General features: G+C 30.9%; 1 pseudogene; it reads left to right on the top strand.

Annotated features, from left to right (window-relative positions):
* Positions 1–4,173: 4,173 nt before the first annotated feature.
* LOC111734313 lies at positions 4,174–4,292 on the top strand (annotated as a pseudogene).
* The last annotated feature ends 2,920 nt before the right edge of the window (positions 4,293–7,212 follow it).

The following is a 7,212-nucleotide window of genomic DNA, read 5'->3' as shown; positions in this document are numbered from 1 at the left end:
GTGGAGGGCCAACTGTATGCATTCATCTATGCCATTTTACACAGGGGACTTGAGAATCTATGGATTTTGGTATTCATAAGGGTCCTGGAAACGAAATTTTATGGATAGTTAAGTTTTGAGAGAGTCAAAAATTATACACAAACTTTTGACCACGAGGAGGGTCAACCTCCTACCCTCTCATGTTGTTCAAGTGACAACTATATTTTAAATTGAGGTCATGGATACATAACAAACTATGGTCATGGATAGTTTAATACTAAGGTCATGGATACATAACAAACTATGATTTGTTATGTATCCATGACCTTAGTATTAAAATTAGTGAGATAGTTTGTTATGTATCCATGACCTTAGTATTAAAATTAGTGAGATGCAAGATTTAGAAATACTGATATGGGAGTGTTATTTCAACAGTCTCACCTATGATTTTCCTGAAGACGAATTTAAGAATTTTTAAAAAGTAATATTTTAATACATTTTATTTACAGTGTATGTGTTTTTTATGCAGATAAAATTATTGAGCATATTTGATCTATGGACTTTAAAAAATGTTTTTTTCTTGCCTGTTTCATGTTTTTCACTATCTTATCCTATTGACCAAATTATTTGTATTTGTCAGTGTAATGGTCTCTACACTTGATCTTAGCCAAAAGGCAGAGAAGTAATAGTGTGATATTCTCTAAATCTATTTATTTAATTGTGACATATGCTTGGAAAACATTTAAAAAATACTGTTTCATATGTCCTTCCAACAGTTAAATAAAATGTGAGAGATATAGACAGTTTATCATAGTAATTAAGAAGTGTTTAAAACAATGAAAAGAAAGAGCAAGCAAAACATCTCAGGATGGATAATAACGATAAAAATTTTAATAAATCAATTGTAAGTGCAATCAATTTTGTTATCACCATGTTAAGATTGCAGACATCCTTAGGGGAGAATGTTGCATACATTGCCATGTTCTACTGATACCTGCGTAGCCTCTTTGTTTTTTCAAAAGCCTTTAACTCTTATCAGCTATGGCCCAGAATCCAAAATTCTCTCAAGCTCATCGAACTCTTATGAACTCATGTTTTCTTTAAGTTGTATTTTGCAATAATGTTCTCATCTTTTATCAAGTATATCCCAGCTATATGAATTGAGTCCTTTTGACTTATATGTTATAAAGATCATTGTTCTCCACTAGAATGTCTATCAAATATTTCATGTTTGAATCTCATCTGAAATATAAATAAAATTGATAATTTTGTGTGCTTGCCTATGCCTTTCTAACACCAGGGCTTTGCATAATGCAGATTCTCAGGATGAGATAGATCAGATAGTTCATTCAGAATCAAGAACATTTCTGAAAATAGGTACTTATCTGCCCATTTCAGTAATTCTATTCTACCAGACATTGAAAGGAGATCTTGTTATCCCTCTAATGTAAATATGAGGAAATTGATTGTGAGATTTAGTGAATTTCCATGGGCTTACATCAAGGATATGATGGACCTGTGATTTGATCCAGGCTAGTCTACCTAGAGAAAGCATTCTTTCACTATGCATGTTGCACGGTTTCACTTTCAGCATGTGGAAGTTAGCCTGTCATAGGAGAGTTCAGAAACCTGACTAACTCCTTTAGCTCAAGTCCTTATCATCTTTCACCTTCTGTTTAAATGGTTATTATGCTGTAAGAAAGCTTTCTCTCTCTCTCTCTCTCTCTTAGGGGGGAAAAAAGGCATCAGCCTTGACTATAAAATTATGTGAACAATTTTAAGTAAACAAAGAAAATTGAAAGTAAAAACTTTGTCAATGCCCTTTACGACCATACGTATAGTTGAACAAGTTGGATATATCACTGTTGCACCAAACAATTAAATTGTGTGGAGACAGAAAGATTACACACACACACACACACCCACACACATACATATACATATATAATAAAAAATTACACAAGGAAATGTTACCGTAGTTCAGTACTTTAAAATCAATCATGGTATAAAGAAATATTTATTATGGTCTACATTCCACACATTGAGCTTTGTCCTGGCTGTCTGTCTGTCCATCTGTCTGTCCGTCTGTCTGTCTATCTATCTATCTATCTATCTATCTATCTATCATCATCTATCTGTCAATCTATCATCTATCTACCTACCTATTTATAACCATTTGGTTTAAAATATGAAAGAACTTCTTGATAGCTTTTATAAATTTTGACTTGATAATTAAGATGATCATAAAAATTTTGTGCATCTTTATAGCTCTCTGTATCATAAATACCTTATAAATTTTGCCCGTTTGTGTCCTCTGATTTCTGAAACAGGGAAATCACTGTATCACAACCTTGCTTTTATATTAGCAATTGTTCTATGAGAATATAAAATAGAAATATAATAGAAGACATTGATTTTAAAATGCTAATTGATTTAGAGTATCTATTAAGAAGTCCAATTAGCAAAAAACTAAACAAACTGACAAAGAAAAAAAAAATTACAGCAGCTGTGGAGTATTAGATATTTGACAGTCTGATTAATTTGTACATTCTCAACTTACCTCTGCAAGCATGGGTAATTAAAGACAAGCTGGGGGCAAATTTCTTTATCCTCTCATTCTAAATTATTATAAGGTAGGTCCCATTTTTCTATTATTTATACCTCCTGGTCCACTATATTTATCTTTGCTACTATAATCTTTACAAAGTTAAGCAAATCATACTTTTAGGCTGATAAATTTTTAGATTTTTAAATATCAGGGGAAGATTTTAAAATATCAACAACTAGTCTTACAAATAATAGCTCATTTTCAATGATTTTTAAAAATGATTCAGAAGATTGATAAAAAATATCATATCACCTCAAGAAGTGACAAGTATGATTCTGCAATCCTGACTTAAATGATCTAAGGTCTATAAAAGTTGAGAAAAACTTTTATAAAGGAGGATATTATCTATAAAAAACAGCCTTTGGGAATTTCTTCCACATTTAGTGTAGGTAGGATCGGACTGAAACAAAGAGAAAGCATCTATTCACAACTGGCCTTAGTGTGCTTTAGCCATAGGACATAAACAATACAGTTTGGCCAAAAAGCTCTATACACAGAATTTTCTTTTTGGCAGGGTGTGTATGGATGCTGATACTGAAGGCAAGCTAAAGGGAAGAAAAAAGCCTTTTCCTTGGAACAACACACTAGCATACATAAGCAGCTGCACTGGGCTTTCCAAAAGCAACCTGACCATCTCTAATAGAAAGCATCCCAGGTGCAAAGAATTTGTCTCAAACGGCTTTGTACTGAGTAAAGCTGAAAATGGCCCCATAATATAGCTAGTGTGGAACCTGAACCTAAGAGAAAAATATCTCTTAAATATATCAATAAAAGCTCTACCCTGACGAATGGCTTCCTTAGGCTTCAAGAAGAGATTAGGTCACTTGACTAGATCTTGGGCTTGGAATAGCTTTTATAGTGACTAATCAACTAGCCATACAGGTCAAAGATAAAAGGCCATGAAAAAGGGATGGAGGTCACTGATACGGTAAGAAAGGTTGGTCTAATATTTTCAAATTTTAAGTTATACAAAAAGAGTACAGAGAATCATTTTTGTATTAGCCCTGGAACATTTCCAAATATTTTTCATATTACCTTCACATAACAAAAACTCAATATATTTGCATAATCAACTGATAAGTCACATATTTTGGCCAAAATATAATAAAATTGGAAATTAATAACATAAAGATATGAAACATTGCAACTCATACATGTAAAAATTCACTTTTAAAAATTCTTGTAAATAATACTTATTTAGGTAATCAAATTAAATAAAAGCATTACATAAAATAATGTATGTGATATAGCCAAACCTAAAATTAGAATAAATAATAATCTCTAAACAGTCTACTTATCAAACATGACAGAAATAAATATTCAACTCATATAAGTTTATAAATATTATAATTATGGCTGGATTATAAAGGATTGAATTCATTAATAAAGCCAAGAACTAGGTGAACTAGAAAGGGTAGAATTAATAAATATATTTAGGAACATTTAAATGGCCAATATAAAAGATACACACAAATCTCTGTCAAGATTAATCTATATAAAAGAATAAACAAAACATTGAAAATAAGAAGGAGCATAAAACTTCAAATAAAGGAGCAATAAAAATACGTTTTAAAAATTTAATTTCTGTCTACGGCCATGCCACTCTGAACAAGTCCAATCCCTTCTGATCTCGGAAGGTAAGCAGGGTCAGGCCTGGTTAGTGCTTAGATGGGAGATCGCCTAGGAAGACCAGGCGCTGTAGGCATAAAAAATAAAAATAAGGGATTGTAAGTTGGTCAACCAAGGGTTGCCTCAAATAAAAAAAAAAAAAATTTTAATTTCTACTTCTGGTACTATGGCAGAGCAGATACCCCTCAAATGTCCTTCTGCAAAGTACATCTAGATTGTGAATAAATTACAGCAATAAATATATATAAAAAATAATATATATTTTAACAACTTTCTAGACTTTCTAGAAAGTAATGGACCCCACCCCACTTCTCCCCAAAAAAGAATATGGAGCTATAAATAAAACAAGAAGTATTGAAGGTTAATACAACTTGAAAGATGGGTTTGTTTGGTAGGCACATATCTACATTTGAACTAAAATGAAATTCTATGCTTTGTGACCTTGGGAAGGAGTTGGAGTTCAATCCCAGACTCCTTTATACTTGGAACTTTGAAGGTGGAAAGCAGGCAACAGCAATTTAGGAAAAAAATTAAGTTCTTGCTAAAAGAAGACAAGATTAAGATCCTCTGGATTACCACAAAATAAAGCTCATAATGAAAAAAAAAAAAAAAAGGCAAACACATACCATCACAAATCACTTTAAATGACTATTGCTAATTGAAATGCAAATGTTACAACCCCTATGGAGATGAATTTGGGAATATTTATAAATATTGCATATGCATGTATTTTTTATTCATTCTATACCTACCCATTTATTTCAGATACTTAGAAAAAATACATAATGACATATACAGACTATGAATTATGGCTTTATTTATAATAACAGAAGAATGAAACTATCTACATTTTATCAATATGTACTAGCAAAATTAAAATTTGTTTATCTGTAAATAAAAAAATTAATATATAAAAAGAATTGAGGATGGTCTTTATAAAATTCCATAGAATAATTGCTAGAATGCTTTTTTAAGTGGAAAAAAAACAAAATGCAGAACAGCATTAATGGTATACTTCAAGCAAAACATATTTTTTGTCTTAAAGAAAACATATGTGCCTGTGTTTGTAGGTATATGTATTTAGTATGTGTATATGTTTTGATTTGCTAACATTTTCTAAGAAAAATGATGGTAAAATAAGAAAAAATCTAAAAAATTTATAGCAATATGAGGAGTGAGGAAATAGGAATATGAGACTTCTATAATTTTAACTTGACTTCAGAATAGTTTATATGTTTTATATAATTTAAAATAATCAGAAAAATAAAGCAATGCCTAAAATTAAAAGTGAATAGAAAAGCAAAATAATCCAAATGTCAAAATGGTTTAAAATGATTTCCTTCACAATTTTAGCAAAAATTCAAATTTTTCCCAATTTAATTCTCAATAATTTCTATAATAATGTAACTTTGTCTTTATTTTTTATTTATTGTTAATGAATATCTTCATTTTTGGAAACTTTCTCATACATATGACATTCTTTCCTTTCAGATTTCTCATTTTTTATTTCCTGGAATTCCTACTATCCAGATGTTAGATTTCTTTAACAAGAACTCATTAATCAAATCATTGCCAAATCCAATGTCTGGAAGCTTTTGCCCTGTGTTTTATTCTGCGAGTTTTATAAATTTACTCTTACATTCAGGTCTTTAGTTCATTTGAGTTACTTTTTGCATATGGTGAAAGGAAAGTGACCACCTTCATTCTTTTGCCTGTGAATATGCACTTTTCCCAGCAAAGGAGCTAAATTTTAAGTAAATGTTTTCATAAACAATTTTGCTGCTCTATTCAACACTCCATTTGGTAGAATTCACATGATAACTCCTCAGACAATGAAGATTTTCTATAACTTTTATTTTTTAGTTAAAAAATACAGTGCAAAATGTCTTTTTCACAATTTCATCATTCATTCATTACTCCATTCAACAAATACTCCTGTGAACAGTTATGTAAAAGAGGATAAAGTAATCCAAACGCTCTGACTCACAGTTTAATGTTCATTCCTTTACCTCACACTATATTCTTGCTATTATTTCATTGTTTCTGAAATTGAAATGTCTGGGTCTTGCTCCTGGGAAGGAGAACAAGGACACACAAAAAATTTACAAAGCAAGTAACACTGTATATAGGGTTTAAAAGTTTAACATGGTTAGATAAAAATATATTATAAAGCTTTATATTACTAGTATTAATATTCAGCCATTATTGGAAGAATAAAATTCTATTTCTTTTCAACATTAAGATTTTAATTAATTTTATTGATGCATGAAAAGATTTTACAAATAATATGTAATATTCAAAATTTATATTTAGAAATCTTTGCTTTCTTTGGATGCTTATGAAATCATTAAACTGTGTCCTTTTCTTTCTAGGTAATAATTTTGTATATTATGGCTGTCTTTCCTACAAAAAATTCCCATTAAAAAGTAGATTTAGAATATTATGGTGCTTGGGATTCTGATATCATCTCACTCACTAGAGTTCTGTAACACAGTTGCCTAACCGAATTTGGCTGATTGCTTAAACATAAGGTTAAGTAAATGGAAAACAAAAGCAGTAGAATCTGTGTGATTTCTTCTACACTGGCTTTCCAAATATCATGCCACTACTGAGACTACTTTGTAAAAGCAATATAAGAAATTGTATCTTAAAAATACAAAACTGATACAAAACTAGAGGCATGATCACAGAAAATTCTCTCTTGGAAGAAAAGAAGTGGGCGGTCTTGATAACTATGTGGGCAGTGCCTGGAAGACTGAAGAAAGTAATGTCCTCCAATACCCACACATTAGCAGATAAACTAGTTGTACCCTGGCTCATGAAAGCCTTGAGAATCTAAAAAGAAACACTGCTGTGAAAAAAAAAAATCTGTAAGACTGCAGCCATGCTCAAGCCTGTCACAAGGTTCACAAATAGAGTCTGTATACAGAAATGATGTGTGTATTTTTCTTATATTTGGACTCAATGGGAGATAATTCCAGAGCTAAAAGAGGATG

The sequence above is a fragment of the Pteropus vampyrus genome, unplaced genomic scaffold (genome assembly GCF_000151845.1).
Source record: "Pteropus vampyrus isolate Shadow unplaced genomic scaffold, Pvam_2.0 Scaffold14, whole genome shotgun sequence".
NCBI lineage: Eukaryota > Metazoa > Chordata > Mammalia > Chiroptera > Pteropodidae > Pteropus > Pteropus vampyrus.
This window is presented reverse-complemented; position numbering and strand designations above follow the sequence as displayed.